The sequence below is a fragment of the Heptranchias perlo genome, chromosome 7 (genome assembly GCF_035084215.1).
Source record: "Heptranchias perlo isolate sHepPer1 chromosome 7, sHepPer1.hap1, whole genome shotgun sequence".
Taxonomy (NCBI): Eukaryota; Metazoa; Chordata; class Chondrichthyes; order Hexanchiformes; family Hexanchidae; genus Heptranchias; species Heptranchias perlo.
The window spans coordinates 61,478,456-61,500,544 of NC_090331.1; the positions used below are offsets into that span (position 1 = coordinate 61,478,456).

The 22,089-nt window shown below is 42.0% G+C and overlaps 2 long non-coding RNA genes across 3 annotated transcripts in view; one reads left to right on the plus strand and one right to left on the minus strand.

The window, feature by feature from the left end:
• The window catches only part of LOC137323331 (uncharacterized), a 134,785-nt gene that overhangs the window by 87,158 nt on the left and 25,538 nt on the right, over nucleotides 1–22,089 (plus strand). The window contains exon 4 of the long non-coding RNA XR_010963351.1: nucleotides 13,573–13,645. This is a non-coding gene — a long non-coding RNA (uncharacterized lncRNA). The remainder of the gene's footprint in view (nucleotides 1–13,572; nucleotides 13,646–22,089) is intronic.
• On the minus strand, nucleotides 11,904–21,953 carry LOC137323332 (uncharacterized). 2 transcript variants are annotated; one of them, XR_010963352.1, is made up of 3 exons: nucleotides 21,542–21,953; nucleotides 15,036–15,154; nucleotides 11,904–14,047 (listed from the first exon to the last, which is right to left on the minus strand). It is a non-coding gene; the product is annotated as an uncharacterized lncRNA (long non-coding RNA). The 2 variants fall into 2 exon arrangements; XR_010963353.1 differs by having other exon boundaries at nucleotides 11,904–14,050.

Genomic DNA, 22,089 nt, shown 5'->3' on the forward strand with positions numbered 1-22,089 from the left:
GTAATGGGAAATGAACCAGGACAGATAAGAGAAGTAAGCGTAGGCAATAGCAATCTCAACATAAAGATTGAGAAGGATATAAGTAAGACAAAGACCAAAGTAATAAATTGGAGAAAAACTGATTTTCAGGGTTTGAGAATGGAACTAGGGAAAATAAACTGGAAAAAATTACTGATAAACAAAAAAATAGAACAGCAGTGGGAAACGTTTAAAACGGTGATCAAGAGAATCCAGGAGAAATGTATCCCACCAAAAAGCAAGAACAAACGAGCCAGTAATGATAAACCATGGATGACTAAAGAAATAAGGGCAAAATTGAGACTAAAGAAAAAAGGAGAGGATGACAAAAGGGAATATGAAAACATTAGGAAAGAAGTTTAAAAAACAAATAGGAAGAAAAAGAGAAACCATGAAATTATTTATCAAGGAATATAAAAGGAAATAGTAAAGTATTCTACAGACTCATAAATAACAAAAGAAAAATCAGGATAGGGATAGGGCCACTGAGGGATACACAAGATAAACTCACAGGTAATGACAGCGAAATAGCAGATATATTAAATAATTACTTTGCCTCAGTATTTACCAGGGAGACTAATATGGTGGCCATGACGTTAGAAGAAGAGAAAAAAAAGACATAAAGACATTTAAGATAGAAAGGGGGGAGATAATTGACAAACTAATCAAACTTAGAGAGGATAAAATTCTTGGCCTGGATGGATTGCATTCATGCATAATAAAAGAAGTTAGGGAAGAGATAGCAGAAGCACTATTACGTATACATAAAAATTCATTAGGAAAGGGAATAGTGCCAGAGGACTGGTGGACAGCTAATGTGATTCCTATATTTAAAAAGAAAGATAGAACCAGTCTATAGAACTATAGACCAATTAGCTTAACCTCGGTGGTAGGAAGGATAATGGAATCCTTACTCATAGAAAAACATCTAGAAACTGAAAATATAATAAAGAATAGTCAGCATGGATTTCAAAAGGGTAGGTCATGCTTGACCAATCTTATTGAATTCTTTGAAGAAGTAACAGAAAGGGTAGACAAGGATAGTTTAGTACATGTAATATATTTGGATTTTCAAAAGGCCTTTGATAATAGACTCATAGTAGACTCATGACTAAGGTCAGAGCATGTGGATAGCAAGAAAACAGAGAGTATGGGTTAAAGGTGGTTACTCAGACTGGCAAAAGGTTGGAAGAGGTGTTCTACAAGGATCGGTGCTGGGACCACTGTTGTTCACCATTTACATAAACAATTTGAACTCGGGAATTGGAAGTACAATTTGAAAATTTGTGGATGACACCAAATTAGGGGGTATATTTAATACTGAGGAGGACTGCGACAAAAACAGCAAGACACTAATAAACTTGCAGAATGGATGTATAATTTGCAAATTAATTTCAATATAGATAAGTGTGAGGTGGTACATTTTGATCGGAAGAATAAGGAGGCCACATACTCCTTGGAAAATAAGAGTCTAAATGGGGTAGAGGAACAGAGGGATCTGGGAGTACAGATACACAAATCACTAAAAGTAGCGAAGCAGGTTAAAAAGGCCATAAAAAAGCAAACAAAGCACAGGAGTTCATTTCTTGAGGGACATAATTGAAAAGCAGAGAATTTATGTTAAACTTGTATAGAACCTTGGTTAGGCCACATTTGGAATACTATGTACAGTTTTGGTCTCCATATTTTAAAATTGATATCGAGGCACTGGAGAAGGTGCAAAGAAGATTTACTAGGATGATAATAGAACTGAGAGGTTATACCTATCTGGAGAGATGGAACAGGCTGGGGCTCTTTTCTCTAGAAAAAAGATTGAGGGATGACCTGATACAGGTCTTTAAGATCATGAAAGGGTTTTATAGGGTAGATGTAGCGAAGATGTTTCAACTTGCGAGGGAGTCCAAAACTAGGGGCTATAAATATAAGATATTAAATCCAATAGGGAATTCAGGAGAAACTTCTCTACCCAGAGAGTGGTAAGAATGTTGAACTCACTACCATATGGAGTAGTTGAGGCAACTACCATAGATGCATTTAAGGGGAAGCGAGATAAACACATGAGGGAGAAAGGAACAGAAGGGTATGCTGATAGGGTTAGATGAAGTAGGGAAGGAGGAGGCTTGTGTGGAGCATAAACACTGGCATGGACCTGTTGAGCTGAATGGCCTCTTTCTGTGCTGTACATTCTGTTATTCTACGTCTCTCTTGTTACCCATGCTCTGTTCATGAAAGGAACCATTATATGCATATAGCAGATCTGACTCCAAGAGCTTAAAATTTAATTGGTTAGAGATGAGCCAATCAGCCTCACTTTAGACAATCAACTGACAACAATCTGAAGGAACCCATGGAACTGAATTGGTAAAATCAAATTGTTCCGAAAGGGAGTAGAAATTACTAGAAAAAAATATAGATTTGTTACTTTTAACAATCTTATTTTTATAAACAACGTCTTATTTATAAAATGACAGTTCTAGCTGTGTCAAAATATATACTCTGCTTTGCTGCCATGGCAGTACTGACAGTGCTGAATGTGACAGCAAGACATATAAATAAAGGAAATATTCACAATGAGAGCTGTTATAGAAAGCAAGACAAAGAGATCTGTCATACTGGATACAAACTCAAAAGTTAATTATTGTGTGTCAATAATTTGGGACTTTAGATCCTTTCTCTCTGATAAACCGAATCTATATTTTGGGAAGAGTACCAGATCGGAGAATGATTTTACACTCTTGTGTAAAGAGCTACCTGGATATTATACTTGTCAATCAACGAGAAAGAGATTCCTGCTGTTTGCCAGGACACCTCGCCTAGAGAAGCAGGTGCAGAAATTTATGAACGACTAATCACAAGGGCAGATTCCTTCTTTGATCAGTAATTCTGCCGTTTTTCTTTCATCTATTTGTCTCCATTCATTTAAATTTAATCTTCAATATTTAATCTTCAATTCTGTAACGAGAATTGTTCAAAATGATAAAAGAAAGGGACAAGGTAGATAGAAGTACCCTGTTTCCAGTAGTTGAAGGGTCACTAACGAGGGTGCCATAGATAAAAGATTAAATGTAAGAAATACAGAACAAAGAGCAGGAGAAACTTCTTTACAGAGAGTTGTGAGGCTGTGGAATTCATTTCCATGGTTAGTGGGTGAGGCATAACACTGTCAACATTCAAGATCAGATTGGATAGGTGGATGAAGGAAAAGGGATTGAAGGGGTATGGGAACAGGGCAATGTGATTAGAACTATTTGCTCATGTGAAGGGTAAATGCTGATGTGGGCTGTTTGGACTGAATGACATGTTTCCATAATGTCAATTCTGTGAATTTCTATCTGTGTAAATGAATATTTAAACTGTTATTGATTTTACCTCATTTTAATACTGTTACTTCAGTATTCTGTATATGATCCCTTTATGACTTTATTATTATTCTGTTATTCTCATCATATATTTTGAGCTGCAGGTCTGTCTTTCTGCTGATTTTGCTCATGTGATAGCATCTAGAAAGGACTTACAGCATGTAATTCAGTCTTACGTATGCTACAGTTCAGCTGCCTTTAAATGACCAGATTGAACAGAGGTACTGCAAGTTATGAACATACGAACATATGAATTAAGAGCAGGAGTAGGCCATTCGGCCCCTCAACCCAGCTCTGCCATTTGATAAGATCATGGCTGATCTGATTGTGACCTCAACCCCACTTTCCCGTCTACCTACTAAAACCTTTGACTCCCTTGTTAATCAAGAATCTATCCAACTCAGCCTTAAAAACATTCAATGACCCTGCCTCCACTGCTCTCTGGGGAAGGGAGTTCCACAGACACACGACCCTCTGAGAGAAAAAAATGCTCCTCATCTCCGACTTAAATGGGAGACCCCTTATTTTTAAACTGTGGCCCCTAGTTCTAGTCTCTCCCACAAGGGGAAACATCCTCTCAGCATTTACCTCTTCTAGTCCCCTCAGGATCTTATATGTTTCAATAAGATCACCTCTCATTCTTCTAAACTCCAATATATACAGGCCCAACTTGTCCAACCTTTCCACATTAGATAACTCACTCATCCCAGGAATCAGTCGAGTGAATCTTCTCCAAAGCAATTATGTCTTTTCTGAAATAAGGAGACCAAAACTGCACACAGTATTCTAGATGTGGTTTCACCAATGCAATGTACAACCAGCAAAACATCTCTACTTTTATATTCCATTCCCATTGCAATAAATGACAACATTCCATTTGCCTTCCTAATCACTTGCTGTATCTGCATACTAACTTTTTGTGATTCGTGTACTAGGACACACAGATCCCTCTGTACCTCAGAGTTCTGCAATCTCTCTCCATTTAAATAATATACTGCTTTTCTATTCCTCCTGCCAAAATGGACAAGTTCACATTTTCCCACATCTGCCAAATTTTTGCCCACTCACTTAACCTATCTATATCCCTTTGCAGACTCCTTATGTCCTCTTCACAACTTACTTTCCTACCTAGCTTTGTGTCATCAGCAAATTTAGCAACCATAAATTTGGTCCCATCATCCAAGTCATTGATATAGATTGTAAATAGTTGCGGCCCAAGCACTGATCCCTGTGGCACTCCACTCGTTACATCTTGCCAATCTGAAAATGACCCATTTATGCCAACTCTCTGTTTCCTGTTAGCTAACCAATCCTTTATCCATGCTAATATGTTACCCCCTACACCATGAGCTCTTATTTTGTGTGGTAGCCTTTGATCTGGCACCTTGTCAAAAGCCTTCTGGAAATCCAAGTACACCACATTCATAGGATCCCCTTTATCCACGTTGTTTGTTACTTCCTCAAATAACTCTAATAAATTAGTCAAACACGATTTCCCTTTCACAGAGCCGATTTGACTCTGCCTGATTGTATTGAGATTTTCTAAGTGCCCTGCTATAATCTCCTTAATAATAGATTCTAGCATTTTCCCTATGATGGATATTGAGCTAACTGGCCTGTAGTTTCCTGCTTTCTGTCTCCCTCCTTTCTTGAATAGAGGAGTTACATTCGCTATTTTCCAATCTGATGTTCTGTTAACAGATTGGCAGTTGATGTTTTCTGTCAGGTCTACCTGATTCATAATGATCATTTTTGTAGTAGCATATTAAAACATTGCCCAAAGCAAACAGCTGTAATGATTTGAAATAGTATGGGCATGGTGACAGTATGGTAACCATGCTCCTTCCCTCAGTCCACACGGTGAAATGTTTTGACAAATCTGAGGGCATCCTTCATTCAAAGACTTGAGTACAATACCATGAGGCTTCAAAGCATACTTCCTACTGTGGCACCTTACAAATTCGATGATTTTGCTTTCCCTGCTCTGTCATGCTTAAATCTTTGAAGTTCGTCACTTGCTAGAACAGAAGCTTTGAAGCAATGGAGCAAACAATGTGAATAAAACTTATAGAACAAATTTTCAGTCACAAAAAGATTGGATTAATCTATCTTTTGACTTCTTCAAAAATCATTCTTCTGATACCATGCATAAAAACTTAGTCTGACTCCTGTTCTTTGGTTAAACAAAATTAATGAAGAGCTAACAAGAAGTGTCTGGTATGCTAAAATTTAACCCATTGCACGTGCAACGCTGTAAATACAGTCGAATGATAATTCAGTCATGCCTTGGACTGAAAATGTTGAATTATCCAATAATTTGAATTAAGTAATACAAATAATGCAGCTAGGTGGGGTTTTAGCGCTAACATTTTTGAGTTATCAGATAATTTGAATTAGGCAAATTTGAATTAAGAGGAGTAGGTTGTATAAACATAGTAAGCACTCAACCCCTATTACATAAACACTTCCATCTCCTGAGTTCACAGAGAAGCCATACCTGTATCTTAAAGTGGCAGCTAATACTACTAACATAGGGATCAGGAAGATTTCATTCCGAAACTATCTAACAACATTTACTGTGTGTACAAGTAAGGTGACCTCCAAAGAGGACAATATACCTGTCTAGCATGAATCCTCTGATCCTCAACAAACTGCAAATATGAAGGGATGGCCCAAGGGATATTCATAGCTACTGTGTAGAAGACACAGAGTGAACTATCCATGGGAAAACTGGCAAAAGTCAAAGGCAGGGTCAAGCTTTGACAAGATATCAGTAAGTTTTTTTCTCTAAAACAGCAGAGGTACTGAACGCATAAAAAAGATTAAAGATAGCCCATGATATTATCGTGTAGGGCATCAGGGGGTAAAATTTACAAAAGACTTTTACAGCACTTTTATTGGCCGAGTACCTCTAAGGACATGGCTCCATTTTATAGGACATGTGACTAATATCAGCATATGGGTAAAAGGAGAGATCACAACAAAATCTCATTGCAACTCCTATGCATTATTAATAAATTCCATACCACACTTGAGTCAGTCAGGGAAATGGTACATATTAACCCATTGACATGAACATTGTGGCTGATGCACAACTAGGTTTCCAGAAGAGATCTTATCTGATCAGGGGGCTTATTTTATGTCTCAGATAGTCACTCAATTATGGCAGTGCCCATTGCAGCACCTGTTTGCTATGGGTGATAAGTGTCTGGAGTTCTATTCAGGCATTTGGAATGCATTATGTGGGCACCCCAATTGACATTAAACTCAGGCCTGTCATGAACCTAATGCATGGTAGGTGTGCAGGTTCCGAGAACCACAGGCACCTTTGTGTCACATTATAGTGCACAGTTTGTTGGGTGCTTAGAAGGCATCAGTACTCCATAATGTGCAAAACTATGCTGCAGGGTGCTAAATAATGCATTATTAGCCTCCTGACTGCACTTAGATATAAACCTCAATTTTATGGTAACAACACAAGTGAGCCTGCGGCAGTATTGACGAAGGCTGATCTGCCCAAAATTTGTGAGGCTAGCATTTCCTCCTTTTTAAAATAGATCTTCTGTGGATGAAAAATGAGCAAAGGGAATGTGGCCAGCAAGCTAAGGGTTGGAAAACCCAATGAAGAAGCTGTTCTTAAAGGGCTGCTGCTCACCAATGACGGGAAGAGCAGTGGCAAAAGTTCAGCTTGCTGGAGAAGAACTGCAGGGAGCTACAGACAAGATGGCCAGAGGGGTCAAAAATGAGGTTGAAAAAAAGTTCATTGATATCAACTAAATGTACCACTTTTATATACATTATTTTAGCACGAACATAATTGGGACCAAACAAATTTTTAAGCTGTGGCATTCTCAAAGAGGTACCGTGCAAGGCATGGAGAGGCATTCCTTTTTCTATTATTCAAAGCTCTTTTATTGCCAAGAAGCTGCAGGGCAGACCTTTTGTTGGGTTACAATTAACTTTCACTGTGGCAGATAAATGTTGAAAGGTGTGCTGGGAACCACTATTGCCATCAGAACTGAGAAACATACTACGGTACAATGCACTCACACAAGGAGGAATGTAATCCAGTAAGAGTGTCATGGCCTATAAATGTAAGTCTTGAGGACTAACAGGTTGAACATACCACCACAGGTTTTGGCATACTGCATTTGATGGCCCCTCATGAACTTGTCTTCCTCATCTAAATTGCACAGTGCTAAGGGAACCCAAAAAGGATTTCCCTATCCTCAGCACTTTGCTTGCTGCAACTTCAATTACTGTGGCAAAGTTTTGAGAAAAAGAATGGTCTTATGCAGGACATACAAACACACAAATTAAGAGCGGAAGTAAGGCCATTTGGCCCCTCGAGCCTGCTCTGCCATTTGATAAGATCATGGCTGATCTGATTGTGACCTCAACCCTACTTTCCTGTCTACCTATTATAACCTTTGACTCCCTTGTTGATCAGGAATCTATCTAACTCAGCCTTAAAAATATTCAATGACCCTGCCTTCACCGCTCTCTGGGAAAGGGAATTCCACAGACTCACGACCCTCTGAGAGAAAAAAATTCTCCTTATCTCCGTCTTAAATGGGAGACCCTCTATATTTAAACTGTGGTCCCTAGTTCTAGTCTCTCCCGCAAGGGGAAACATCCTCTCAGCATCTACCCCTTCAAATCCCCTTCAAGATCTTATTGTATGTTTCAATAAGATCACCTCTCATTCTTCTAAACTCCAATGTATACAGGCCCAACTTTTTTTTTTATTCGTTCATAGGATGTGGGCGTCACTGGCAAGGCCAGCATTTATTGCACATCCCTAATGCCCTTGAGGAGGTGGTGATGAGCTGATTTCTTTTACCGCTGCAGTCCATGTGGTGAAGGTTCTCCTACAGTGCTGTTAGGTAGGAAGTTCCAGGATTTTGACCCAGCGACGATGAAGGAACGGCGATATATTTCCAAGTCGGGATGGTGTGTTACTTGGAGGGGAATGTGCAGGTGATGTTGTTCCCATGTGCTTGCTGCCCTTGTCCTTCTAGGTGGTAGAGGTCGCGGGTTTGGGAGGTGCTGTCGAAGAAGCCTTGGTGAGTTGCTGCAGTGCATCCTGTGGATGGTACACACTGCAGCCACTGTGTGCCGGTGGTGAAGGAATGAATGTTTATGGTGGTGGTTAGAGTGCCAATCAAGCGGGCTGCTTTGTCCTGGATGGTGTCGAGCTTCTTGAGTGTTGTTGGAGCTGCACTCATCCAGGCAAGTGGAGAGTATTCCATCACACTCCTGACTTGTGTCTTGTAGATGGTGGAAAGGCTTTGGGGAGTCAAGAGGTGAGTCACTTGCCGCAGAATACCCAGCCTCTGACCTGCTCTTGTAGCCACAGTATTTATGTGGCTGATCCAGTTAAGTTTCTGGTCAATGGTGACCCCCCAGGATGTTGATGGTGGGGGATTCGGTGATGGTAATGCCGTTGAATGTCAAGGGGAGGTGGTAAGACTCTCTCTTGTTGGAGATAGTCATTGCCTGGCACTTGTCTGGCCAACTTGTCCAACCTTTCCTCATAAGATAACCCGCTCATCCCAGGAATCAGTCAAGTGAACCTTCTCTGAACTGCCTATAAAGCAATTATGTCCTTTCTTAAATAAGGAGACCAAAACTGCACACAGTATTCTTGATGTGGTCCCACCAATGCCCTGTACAACTGAAGCAAAACATCTCTACTTTTATATTCCATTCCCATTGCAATAAATGACAACATTCCATTTGCCTTCCTAAACACTTGCTGTACCTGCATACTAACTTCTTGTGATTCATGTACTAGGGCACCCAGATCCCTCTGTACCTCAGAATTCTGCAATCTCTCTCCATTTAAATAATATACTGCTTTTCTATTCCTCCTGCCAAAATGGACAAGTTCACATTTTCCCACATTATACTCCATCTGCCAAATTTTTGCCCAATCACTTAACCTATCTATAGCCCTTTGCAGACACCTTGTGGGTGATTTTAAACCCCAAGAACGGATGTGTTGGGGGCGGGTGGGAGTTGAAAATAATTGTTTTTTTGGGTTGCAACCGCAAAATTTTCAAACTTTGCATTCCCAGTGGGAAGCCTGTACTTTTTCACGCTGATGTTAAATCCGGAAATAAAGCCGGGTTGCGGTCACGACCCAAAAAACAATTATTTTCAACTCCCACCCGCCCCCAATCCACCCGCTCTTGGGTTTAAAATCAACCCCCTTATGTCCTCTCCACAACTTACTTTCGTCCCTACCTTTGTGTCATCAGCAATTTTAGCAACCATACATTCAGTCCCTTTATCCAAGTCATTGATGTAGATTGTAAATAGTTGAGGCCCAAGCACTAATCGCTGTGGCACTCCACACGTTACATTTTGCCAATCTGAAAATGACTCATTTATGCCTACTCTCTATTTCCTGTTAGCTAACCAATCCTTTATACATGCTAATATGTTACCCCCTACACCATGAGCTTTTATTTTGTGTAGTAGCCTTTGATGTGGCACCTTGTCAAAAGCCTTCTGGAAATCCAAGTACACCACATCCACAGGATCCCCTTTATCCACATTGCTTATTGCTTCCTCAAAGAACTCTAATAAATTAGTCAAACATGATTTCCTTTTCACAAAGCCGATTTGACTCTGCCTGATTGCATTGAGATTTTCTAAGTGCCCTACTATAATTTCCTTAATAATAGATTCTAGCATTTTCCCTATGACAGATGTTAAGCTAACTGGCCTGTAGTTTCCTGCTTTCTCTCTCCCTCCTTTCTTGAATAGAAGAGTTACATTCGCTATTTTCCAATCTGATGGGATCCTTCCAGAATCTAGGGATTTTTGGAAAATTAATACCAATGCATCTACTATCCCTGCAGCCACTTCTTTTAAGACCCTAGGATGAAATCTGTCAGGACCTGGGGACTTGTCAGCTTTTAGTTCTAATAATTTTCTCAGAACCCTTTCCCTGGTGATTGTAAATGTTTTAAGTTCCTCCTTCCGTTTCACCTCTTGATTCACAATTATTTCTGGCATGTTATTGATATCCTCTACAGTGAAGACGGACACAAAATATCTGTTCAATTCATCCGTCATTTCCTTGTTCTCCATTATTAATTCCACAGACTCACTCTCTGGAGGATCAACACTACTTTACTCACTCTTATCCTTTTTAAATACCTGTCGAAACTCTTACTATCTGTTTTTGTATTTCTAGCTAGCTTTCTCTCGTACTCTAATTTCTCCCTCCTTATTATTCTTTTAGTCAGTTTTTGCTGTATTTTATATGCTGTCCAATCTTCTGACCTGCCACTAATCTTCGCGGAATTGAATGCTTTTTCTTTCAATTTGATACTATCTTTAACTTCCTTAGTTAGCCACGGACGGTACGTCCTTCCTTTAGAGTCTTTCTTTCTCACTGGAATGGTCCCCTCCACAGTAACAGAAACTAATACAGGGAGCAAAATGCAATTAAACATCAATAATTGTTAAAACAAAACACAACTTTAGTATAATTCTTGAATTCTTGTACTATACTCTTGTATTCCCTTGAGTATAGAAGATTAACGGGTGATCTAATTGAGGTGTTTAAGATGATTAAAGGAGTTGATAGGGTAAATAGAGGGAAACAATTTCCTCTGATGGGGGAGTCCAGAACAAGGGGGAATAACCTTAAAATTAGAGCTAGGCCATTCAGCGGTGATGACAGGAAGCACTTCTTCACACAAAGGGTAGTGGAAATCTGGAACTCTTTTTCCCAAAAAGCTGATGAGGCGAGGTCAATTAGCAATTTCAAAACTGAGATTGATAGATTTTGATTAGGTAAGGGTGTTAAGGGTTACAGATCCAAGCCAGGTAGATGAAATTAAGACACAGATCAGCCATAATCTAATTGAATGGCGGAACAGGCTTATGGGGATGAATGGCCTTCTCCTATTCCTATGTTCCTATAACCTTGTGCTACAGCAGCCTGGCTTTTAAATTCCAGTAATGCACCATTTAATATGGGTGAAGTGGTTCCCTAGAGCACGGCTCGGCTGAAGAATGTAAAATTTGCCATTGGACCTAAATGAATAAAATTACCATATTACAATAAGGCGAGCACTGGCCACTAACTGCAGCCTCCACTTACCTGCCATTTTCTTCACCACAAAATTCATCAGGCTAAGATTCGAAACTGGCCTTGTGGTTCCAATTTTACAATGCTTGTTTGCCCTCGCAAGGCTGAACTGGTGTCACAGAGCCTCACAAAATCAGGATTTTAATGTTTCGATGCAGTTACTGCACTTACCGGTTTCACTGGTAAGATTTTGAGAGCCATACAAGCCTGTAACACTAAGTTATACTATTGGCTCCATCTGCTCTCAAGTCACTGAAGCACAACTTTGGACATCCATTCTTATACTAATGCACTTAACCCTTCTAATTGCTGTTCGAATGTTAGTGAACTTCTTAATATTGAAGAGGACTTACTCTAGTTGTTGTCCCTTACCACTTGCCAAAGTTCAGATTGCACTCAGAACAGGAATTTCAGACTTGAATTATACTTTATTTTGTATGTCAATACAATATAAAAGCTGTGTCACATCAACACGAAAACTACAGCATGATGTTGGCCTTTTGTACATTTATGATGGGTAATGATAAGTCATATTTCTCTCCATGGGGTAGATTTTGACTTCATGCGATAGTATAAAACGGGCTGCCTATTCGCTATCACCCGTTTCACACTTTTGAGCGAAATCAAAATTTACCCCCATGACATAAACACAAGAAAGGGCCGACTTTTACGCTTTTGTGCATTGACTCCTGGGGCATGACTTTTACATGGAGGCGGGAAGGGAGTGGGGGTGGGGGGGGGGAAAATGATAATCAGATGCGAATCCCAGAAGTAAAGTTGGCGGGCTGCAAACTGCAATCGCGACCTAATTGAGGGCAGTAAATTTTACTTCCAGGCTTTGAACCCATCAGCCAGCATGATTGACAGGCTGGCTGGCTGTTGGGCAGGAAAGCTGGTGATCGGAGAGGAGGGAGGGTGGGATCATGGGCCGTGGAGGACATGGAGAGGGTTTCTGATGTTGGATGTGGAGATTGGGGAGGGGGGAGGGTGCTGATGCCAGTAGGAAATTGAAGAAAGATGAAGAGCAACAACTATAAGCCCTCTTGACAGCTGAATAAGATATTTGCCTCTTCAGAACCGCTATAAAATGACAGGACTCCTCCCTCCACCTTCCTATACCATAGGTCCATCCCATAATCAATACAACTCCTCACAGTCAAACCTGTTGCCAAATCTTCAGGAGAAGAGTCAGAATTCACAGTTTAGGAGATCAGAGGTCAGGTGAAGAGGTCGCAGATTGGGAAAAGAGTTCAGAGGTTGGGTGAAGAGGTCGCAGATTGGGAGGAGATCGGAGGTCGGGTGAAAAGGTCGCAGTTTGGAGAAGAGATCAGAGGTCGGGTGAAAAGGTCGCAGATTGGGAGAAGAGATCGGAGGTCGGGTGAAAAGGTCGCAGATTGGGAGAAGAGATTGGAGATCGGGTGAAAAGTCGGAGGTGGGGGGTCCACCATTGTGGGGGGGGGGTTCATCATGGGAGGGGTCCACCATCAGTGGGGGGGGGGGGGGGGAGTGGCCGATCGCAGGGGTCCTGTCACACCAGGTGAGCTTGTTGGGTCTGGATGAAGCACTCCTGCTCCTCCTGGCCCACAAGCAGCGCAGTAAAGGCACTCACCTCATGGATCCGGCCTGTCTCGCCTGCTTTCACCTAGTGTGAATCAGAAGTGAAGGGAAACCTGAACATTTCTAATACACAAAATATTAAGTGCCTCAACTATCACAATGAGGTACATTACTCCTTTACATATCGGCCCACCGACTTTAAGTGGGACGGGACTTCTGGGTTTCTGCTGCGTGCGCACATTCAAACGTGCCTGGGTTAAACCCGGAAGTGGGTGTGTTGGAGCCGGGATGCGGTCCCACTCCAAAAACAAACTATTTTAACTGCCCACCTGCCCCCAACCCTATATAATAGGTCCATTCCATAATCAATACAAATCTTCTTGGGGGTTAAAATTACCCCCCTAGTCTTGATGTGTATTTTCTATAAATCTTTTCAGTGTGACTCACCAGCAAGTCAAGATTATGCCCTAAAATGCCATTCCTCTGTACAGCCATTTGACTATTATTAATCCTGACATGTACTTTCAGAGGCATGAGGCAATCTCTCCATGAGCAATGTTTGTCCTGCAATTCACTGATGACTGCAACCTTCAAGCTGACAGTAAGTAAACAGGTTTTCTTTGGTAATTTTCCTTGCTGTTTGTTTTTCTATTTTTACCATAATCAAAAGAACATGGCCGATTGAGTGAGTACCAAACAGGTCAACTCAATCAGTTTCTCCAGCTAACATCCAAACTTTACTATTGTATAAGGAATATTATTGTGTGCTCATCTAGCCTGGATGTCTCAAAGCAAATGTATGTAGGAAGTAGCTCTATTAAATTCAAACCCCAGCTGCATAAGCACCTAATATGTAGGAAATGTTCCAGTTCCAGTCTGGAAGGGTCTCAGATGAATTTCTTCCCACCTCCCAGTTTGTAAGAACATTCTGAGTGCTGTGCTTCTAGTTGCAGCATCAACTGGTGGCAGTAAGATTACTGCTGTGGAAGATCTCACCATAGAACTGCTGAAATGCAGAAAACCAGCATCAATAAATAAATAAATACACTAGCTTTAATGCACAAAGTTCTGTTTGACAAATCAAAAACAGCAGTTAAAAGACAATTTTAACAAATGCTGCAAGCTAAGTTTAAGTGATGGATATCATCAGCAAATAGCATGCAGATCTCCCAGAACCTGTTTTTTTTGCAGGCGATCAGCAAATCAAAACCTTCTTTGAAATTTTGATGACGATCTTTTGGCACATATGAATGTTTCTGCTGGGGTCTAATATGTAGAACAGCATGATGAATTCATCGAGGGACCAATTATAATGTATTTACATAATTTTGTACCCACTACTGAAGCCAGCCCATGCTAGACACTTGATAAACCTTTCCTCCTGAGGTATCAGCAGTTTAGTACAGAGTGCACTGAGGCCTGGGCACCTGATTCCATGGGCCATGCACACTGCCTTGAAGGGACGCTGCATTGGTGACAGTTTCTCCCTCCCATTTATTTGTTGGAAATGCTTCTCTCGCACAATAAAAATGGGACCTCTTGATCTCGCTAATTACTATGCTACTTTATTATTTCAGAGACGTGTACATTCTTTAAAAGAAAATTCTCCTACAGTCAACCTTGTATCCCTGTACCTTGTGACACAATGGGGACAATTTCCATCTTCACCGCCTGGGTGGTAATGTAGGATGAAAATCAGATGAGCCCTATAATGGGGGGTGGGGAGGGGTATTCTCTTAGCCACATTACTGCCCAGGTGTCAAAGGTGAAAATTACCCCTCATGTTTTGGACTCCAGTGCGCTGAGCTACAAGGATCAGTGTAAAATCTTCCCAAGTATTTGCTTGAAAGTATCTCAAACTGACCCAATACGACTGAATTGCAAACTCCTTGTAATTATTTTAGTCTTGTTTTTGCCAGCATTTTCTGTCATAAAAGCAAGTTCTGTCTCAAGAAAATCCACAAATTTTAAGATTAAATAAATAGGACTACCTGAGCCGGAAGCTGATTCCAAATGAATATAGTCTTGACATAAAAGGGAAAGCCACATACGCTGGAAATCTGAAATATGAAACAGAAATGCTGGAAATGCACAACAGGTCACTTGGCATCTGAAAGAGAAAAATAAGTTAACAGTTTGGATGGGCTACGTGTTTCTAGCTTTTCTGTTCAGCTTCCATTCTGATCTATTCAGGTGCTTCTGAATTTGCCAAATGTACATTTATTCAGATGGCTACAACCCACACAGTTCAGATGAGCTAGACTTTCTGCTTTATTTCAACCTTGGCTCAGTTCTAGCACTCTTGCTTCTGAGTCAGAATGTTGTGGGTTTGAGTCCCACTCCAGAGAGTGAACACACAATCTAGGCTGACACTTCAGTGCAGTACTGAGGGAGTGCTGCACTGTCAGAGGTGCCATCTTTTGGATGAGATGTTAAATCAAGGTCCTGTCTGCCCTCTCAGGTGGACGTAAAGGTTTGCATGGCACTACTCAAAGAAGATCAGGGGAGTTCTCCCCGGTGTCCCAGCCAATCTTTATCCCTCTGCAGATGACACCTCTCTGTCTGAACACGGTGATTGCCTTGGCAACGGGCAGTTGCAGGGGCAGTCTGTAAACACCATGTATTATTCAATATGTATAAATGCGTAGGCTTCAAGGAGATCTTGAAACATTTACCTGAGGAAGGAGAAAATCTCCGAAAGCTTGTGAATTTAAAATAAAATTGCTGGACTATAACTTGGTGTTGTAAAATTGTTTACAAGATATCACCAAAACAGTTTATCTGGTCATCATCTCATTGCTGTTTGTTGGGCCTTGCTCTGCACAAATTGGTTGCCATGTTTCCCTTCATTACAACAGTGACTACACTTCAAAAGTACTTAATTGGATGTAAAGCGATTTGGGATGTCCTGAGGTCGTGAAAGATGCTATATAAATGCAAGTCTTTCTTTAAAAGCCTATAGCTGTACTATAACATTAATTTTGAATGTAAACTTCAGATTTAAACCAAAAAAAGTTGGAACTTGAAACTCCTTCTCTGATTCATGCAAGATGCTCAAATTTACTGAACTCTAACCAAGCAAACTCAGATTTGGTCAGGCTTGTCTGAAGAAATTTTGATTTCTTTGGATTTGTGGTCCAAATTTGCATTTGTCCCCATCATGCACTTCAGACACTGCTGCAAAAGTAAAACAAATTCCATGGGGAATAAAGGATGTGCAGCCTGTTATTTTCCATCCATTACTTTTAATGGATGGAAAATCACGGACTGTACACCTGTGATTTCCCATCACAGTCCTTGCGAGGAGTGGTTCCCGCTGGAAGTGGAGGTGAGGAATCAGCCCTAATATGCTGAAGTTTGGTTTGTTTACAAACACATGACATAAGAACATAAAAGAACATAAGAAATAGGAGCAGGAGGAGGCCATACAGCCCCTCAAGCCTGCTCTGCCTTTCAATAAGATTATGGCTGATCTTCGACCTCAACTCCACTTTCCTACCCAATCCCCATATCCCTTAATTCCCCTAGAGTCCAAAAATCTATCTATTTCAGCCTTGAATATACTCAATGACTGAGCATCCACAGCCCTCTGGGGTAGAGAATTCCAAAGATTCACAACCTTCTGAGTGAAGAAATTCCTCCTCATCTCAGCCTTAAATGGCTGACCCCTTATCCTGAGACTATGACCCCTAGTTCTCGACTCACCAGTCAGGGAAACAACCTCTCAGTATCCACCCTGTGAAGCCCTCTCAGAATCTTATATATTTCAATGAGATCACCTCTCATTCTTCTAAACTCCAGAGAGTATAGGCCCATTCTACTCAATCTCTCCTCATAGGACAACCCTCCCATCCCAGGATTCAATCTAGTGAACCTTTGTTGCACCGAGTCTAAGGCTAGTACATCCTTCCTTAGATAAGGAGACCAAAACTGTGCTCGGTACTCTAGGTGTGGTCTCAGCAAAGCCCTGTACAATTGTAGTAAGACTTCCTTACTCTTGTACGCCAATCCTCTTGCAATAAAGGCCAACATACCATTTGCCTTCCTAATTGCTTGTTGTGCCTGCATGTTAACTTTCTGTGTTTCTTGTACGGGGACACCCAAATCTCTCTGAATGCCAACGTTTAATAGTTTCTCACCATTTAAAGAATATTCTGTTTTTCTATTCTTCCTACTTAAGTGACTAACCTCACATTTCCCCACATTATACTCCATCTGCCACCTTCATGCCCACTCACTTAATCTGTCTATATCCCTTTGAAGATTCTTTGGGGTCAATTTTAACATTGAAAAACGGGTGGGTTGGGGGCAGGGGGGGGAAATTGAAAATTGCCACCATTTCAGACCCACCCCCAACATGCCTCCAACTGCCCATTTCTGGTTTTCACGGGGCGGGAAGAGGGGCGGGCGACCAACCACCTCCCAGGAGGCGGAACAGGCCTTAAAACCTTTCAAGGCCTCCATTTTTCGGAACTTCCCAATTTCAATCCTGGGGGGCTGGGATTCCCTGGCCTTCTGTTTTAAGCCTCATGAAAGGAAGCGAGAAGGCCTGAGACTAACAGGTAGGTGACTAGAAGGGCACAGCTTGTGGGCCCGGAGGTGCAGGAGTGCTTCCCCCAGGCCCAACAAGCCTACCTGCACTGATCCCCCAACGATCGCGGACCCCCACCACTCCCGATCATGGACCCCCGATCGTGAACCCCCAACTCCCGATCACGGACCCCTCCCAATCGCGGACCCCCGACCCCTGACCCCGATCCTCCACCCCACTTTGATCCTCTGACCCCCAACCCCTGATCCCCCCACTCTGATCCTCTGACCCCCAACCCCCGATCCTCCCCCTCAATGATCGCGGGCTCCTGCGATGACCTCCAATCCCGACACCCCCCATGACTGACCCCCGATCCCGTCCCCCATGACTCCCGTGCCAATCTATGCCCGCCCATGCCAATCTATGCCCATCCATGCCCATGGTCACCCATGCCACTGTGCCCACCCACGCCCACCCATACTCCCAATGCCCCCCATGCACCCCCCCCCCCCCACCATCCATACAAACAAAGACTTACCTGCAGACTTACCTCAAGATCTTGTCTCCCTGGCTGGTCTCCCATCTGTCTGAGACCAGCCTGTCAATCAGGCTGGTTAGTTGGGCGACCCTTTGGTTCCCCACTATTTCTTGTATGTTTTTTGTGTCTTCTGTAGCGAAGACAGATACAAAATATTTGTTTAACGTCTCTGCCATTTCCTTATTTCCCATTATACTTTCTCCTGTCTCTGCCTCTAAGGGTCCAACATGTACTTTTGCTACTCTCTTCCTTTTTACATACTTGTAGAAGCTCTTACAATCTGTTTTTACATAAGGGGGTAGAAATTAAATAAGACTCTGAGATGAAATTACAGTGGGATAGTGTTACTTCTGCACTGCCAACCCATGATGGAAGGAGAATTCAGCCCATGGTGGCACCCTGAGAAAAAACAGTTTCATCCGTGCCTACTCAAGCCATGCCACTGCTGCTCCCTCATGATGCCCACTGATCTGTATGAATCCATGCCTCTAAAGATTCTCTCAATCCGATTACCCAGCATGTTGAAGCCAGATAAGAGAGCATCTTTTTTAGATTTGAGCCAAAGACTTCTATAGCAGCAGCGTGAGCATTCAAGGGACATATTCACACCGTGCTTTGGAACTACACCACTGAGGGCACCATGTGCCCCATGGTATACTGTGGTGCAGATAACTGTTCATCCATGATTGCACAAATTTGGCTAAAAGACTCCATCCTATTCCTCGCTAGAAGTTACAGGACATTTTGCATGGACGCAAGTGATTTATATAAACTATCATTACCTTGCCATGTGAGGTCAGAATCCTTAGCATTGCAGCAGTAACAGGAATAATTCTGGCCCTCTGGGCAGCAGGTACCTATTCTTCATCTGCCTCCTCACCTATGCCCTATCAATCACCCAGTCCCACATCTCAAGTTCACTATCTATATCGTCCAGAGTGTGTGCAGCTGTGATGATGCTGGCAAAGGTGGTGAGAATGATACAGGGTACTGTGGGGTACTGGCTGTCCAGGGGAATCTGACTGTATTGCTCGGTTGCTCTCTGCCTAAGGAAAACAGAAGAGGAACATATTCTAACTCTGTCTCAAAGAAGCATCTTCAAGCAGCCCTTGCATCACAATACTGTGTGTGTGTGTGTGTGTGTGTGTGTGTGTGATCTTTTGAGGCGAGTCTATGCCTATAAGACCATAAGACCGTAAGAGATAGGAGCAGGAGTAGGCCATTCGGCCCCTCGAGTCTGCTCTGCCATTTAATGAGATCATGGCTGATCTGATTTTTACCTCAACTCCACTTTCCCGCCCTTTCCCCATATCCTTTGATTCCCTTGCTGATCAAAAATTTGTCTAACTCAGCCTTGAATGTAGTCAATGACTCAGCCTCCACAGCTTTGTGGGGTAAAGAATTCCAAAGATTCACGACCCTCTGGGAGAAAATATTCCTCCTCATTTCCATCTTAAATGGGCGACCCCTTATTCTGAGACTATGCCCCCTAGTTTTAGACTCCCCATGAGGGGTAACATCCTCTCAGCATCTACCCTATCGAGTCCCCTCAGAATATTGTATGTTTCGATAAGATCTCCTCTCATTCTTCTAAACTCCAATGAGTATAGACCTAATCTGTTCAATCTTTCCTCATAAGACAACCCTTCCATACCCGGAATAACCTCGTGAACCTTCTCTGAACTGCCTCCAACGCAAGTATGTCTTTCCTTAAATAAGGGCACCAGAATGGTATGCAGTACTCCAGGTGTGGTGTCACCAGCACCCTGTACAGTTGTAGCATGACTTCCCTGCTTTTATACTCCATCCCCCTAGAAATAAAGGCCAATATTCCGTTTGCCTTCCGGATTACCTGCTGTACCTGTATGTTGACTTTTTGTGTTTCATGTACGAGGACACCCAGATCCCTCTGCACTGCAGCATTTTGTAGTATTTCTCCATTCAAATAATATTTTGCTTTTTTATTTTTCCTCCCAAAGTGGATGACTTCACACTTTCCCACATTATATTCCATCTGCCAAATTTTTGCCCATTCACTTAACCTGTCAATATCCCTTTTGCAGACACTTTGTGTCCTCATCGCAACTTGCTTTTCCACCTATTTTTGTATCATCAGCAAATTTGGCCACAAGATACTCTGTTCTTTCATCCAAGTCATTGATATATATTGTAAATAGTTGAGGCCCCAGCACTGATCCCTGCGGCACCCCACTAGTTACAGATTGCCATTTTGAAAATGACCCTTTTATCTCGACTCTTTGTTTTCTGTTAGTTAGCCAATCCTCTATCCATGCCAGTAAATTACCCCCAACACCATGAGCCCTTATCTTGAGCAGTAATCTTTTATGTGGCACTTTATCGAATGCCTTTTGGAAATCCAAATATACTGCATCTATTGATTCCCCTTTATCCACCCTGCCCGCTACTTCCTCAAAGAACTCTAATAAATTTGTCAGACATGATTTCCCCTTCATAAAACCATGTTGACTCTCCTTGATTGTATTATGAGTCTCCAAATGTCCTGCTACTACTTAATAATGGATTCGAGCATTTTCTCAATGACAGATGTTAGGCTAACTGGTCTAACCTGCTTTCTGTCTCACTCCCTTCTTGAATAGGGGTGTTACGTTTGCAGTTTTCCAATCTGCTGGGACCTTTCCAGAACCTAGTGAATTCTGGAAGATTACAACCAATGCATCCATTATCCCTGTAGCCATTTCCTTTAAGACCCTCAGATGCAAGCCATCAGGTCCAAGGGACTTGTCAGCCTTTAGACCCATTAGTTTACCTGTGTGTCAGTGACTGAGCAGGGAGCAACACATAACAAGAGCATGAAGGTGTGAGCCCTGAGCTTTAACTCTTCCTACTTCTTTAATACTGGCAGGTCCTGTAAGTTCAGGAAGGTCTCCACAAATTGACTCAGTGGCTTGTAGTGCCTGGGACCACTTACAGTTCTGTCCTACTTCCATCTTGTCCTGCCATCAGATAAGTAGTCTTGAGATACCACCGAAAGCTGCTCATCCTGCCTGACACCAAATTCGGCAATCACACAGCTCCAGTGGAAAGCTCCACTCTAAGGGAGCACAGGTTGGAGATAGGGCTACAACACTGTGGTATGGAATCATTGAATACTCTTGAATAAATTTTCATCATGCTGCTAGGTTGGCTTAAAAGGATTTCCTGTGTCAAGCCCCTAAGATTTCTGGGTACCCATAGTTTGAGTTACAATTCTCTGCCTGTACTTCTCTTATGCTGCAGCATGTCTGTACATGGTGCACATTCAGAAGCCTTTTTCTTTCATGCAGAACTGCATAAGAGAACAATTTTTAGGATTGTTCAGCACAGAATTCACAGGTTATGGGAACGGACTTTGTGGCATGCGTACATGGGGTAGGTACTTGACATTCAAAACTACGGGTTAGGCTTACCTTAGTAGCTTTCTTCAGCCATCCTTTTGCTGACCTCCTGGATCCAGGTCCCTTTGGTGTGGAGACTATGTTTACCCTCCCTACAATTTGTCCTCAAGCCTGCTGTAGTCGGTGTTTCTGGGGAAAATCTCCTTCAATATTAAACAATACAACCCTCCTTTTCCTCACTTCTTCAATGATTGCTTCTAGTTGCTGGTCATTAACATGGGTAATTTAAGCCCTTGACACCTGCATTTACCAGTAATATTGCTTAGTAAGCCCTGAACTGCACTCTTTTTCAGCAGATGTCTAATTGCCTCCTTAAGCCATTTAGCAGCTGCTGTGCCTAGTGATGACTTATAACACTCCACTGATTAGATATATGTCTGGACGTTCTAATTCATAATTTACTCCTCTAGCTAAAAAAGTAATATTGAGGGTTAACGAGCAGCAGACAATTCTCCCAGAAACGTTCAGCATTGCTCAGTTCACCCTGATTAGTGCACTAACAGCAATTTTGAGGCTGTTGTTTCACAATTACTTTCAAATACTTTGCTGTCCTCGTGCGC